Raw genomic sequence first — 1,337 nt, 5'->3', positions numbered from 1 at the left:
AGGGCGCTCTTCCATGCCAACAGTATTTAGCGTATGTGTACACAAAGACCAGCTATAATCAATGTAGTGTACGGTCGTGGACAAATACCCTTCATTTGCCAATGAAGACCACTCATCAGTTGTCAGAGAAACTGATGATACTGTTTCTAATCGCTTTGTGATCTTTTCCCTCACTTCACTGTATGCAAGTCCCAAAATTTTATTTCCTGGGGTTACGGCACCTTATATCCGGAATCGAATTCTTTCATGAAGTTAATAAATCCTTGACTGTGCGAAAAAGACAATGGCAATTGGCACATAGCTAAAATTTTTGCGAGAGCTTTGGTAATATTCTCTTGTCTTTTTGACAGAAAATGAGGAGGCGCGGCTTCTTGCGATGACGATGATGACGAATCTCTCGGTCTTTTAATCATAACACCTTCTTCATTGTTGTTTGCGGACTCGGGACTGAATGATTCCTGTATGCTAGAATCAGAGCGTTCATCTTCATTTTCATCTTCATGCAAAAATCTAAATGAAACGGAACAGAGTATCAACTTAACTGCCTAGATTACAGACTTTGTATTTTCTGTTTCTTAAATTATATGGGTTTAGGGTGCCTACTGTTATCATTTTGGTACATACATTTATAATAGTATGCTCTGATGAAGTAAAGTTTGTTTTTCGGCACATACCTTTCCTTTACCGATACAGAAGCTTGTGTTTCTGTTTTAAGTGCTTGCGCACAGTTGAAGTGGATACTCCATAATGCAACTTGGTGTCACATACATCGCACTTGACGAATCCGTCATTCATCACAAAAGCATGCTTCCAAACCCAGCTTGTTTTAGGCATGTCTAAAGCACTAATATTTACGAAGTTGGTAATGCACGTACAGATATCGGATCGTTAACAAATAAAATTATTGAAACACACCCACCTACGAATCTAAATGATAACCGACAGTTGAATTTTTGTCTGTAAATGAAAAATTTTTAAAATTTATTTCAGAAAGGAAATGTCATTAAATAATTTTGATTTTAAAAGCTTTAAATATTATGTGAAAAGAATTTATAATTTGAACAAGCAGTTACAATAAAAGTACAAAATCTTTAGGTGAATGGATAAGCATAAGGCTTGGTCTAGGGATGCAAAAAAAAAACATCAATGCATCGGAAACATCGATGTTTGCTATTCGATGTATCGAATTAAACCGATGTTTGGGACCTTCCGATATACATCGATATATCGATGTATTTTTTTCGATGCATCGATTTTTGTGTGCAATGTACACTACTAAAATTATTTTGTATGCTTCCAAACTCTTCGCTCTAGCAACTATTCGAAATGTGGATTTT

General features: G+C 35.8%; 1 long non-coding RNA gene across 2 annotated transcripts; it reads right to left on the bottom strand.

The window, feature by feature from the left end:
* Positions 1–6: 6 nt before the first annotated feature.
* LOC118751638 lies at positions 7–1,125 on the bottom strand. Of its 2 annotated transcripts, none has more exons than XR_004994573.1 (3): positions 920–1,125; positions 675–844; positions 7–510 (listed from the first exon to the last, which is right to left on the bottom strand). It is a non-coding gene; the product is annotated as an uncharacterized LOC118751638 (long non-coding RNA). The 2 variants fall into 2 exon arrangements; XR_004994574.1 differs by having other exon boundaries at positions 675–957; positions 1,074–1,120.
* Positions 1,126–1,337: the final 212 nt, after the last annotated feature.

This window comes from Rhagoletis pomonella, unplaced genomic scaffold (genome assembly GCF_013731165.1).
Source record: "Rhagoletis pomonella isolate Grant_MI unplaced genomic scaffold, Rhpom_1.0 Rhpom_scaffold_00870, whole genome shotgun sequence".
NCBI lineage: Eukaryota > Metazoa > Arthropoda > Insecta > Diptera > Tephritidae > Rhagoletis > Rhagoletis pomonella.
Note: the sequence above shows the minus strand (reverse complement) of the source record. Positions and strands in the feature narration are given on the sequence as shown.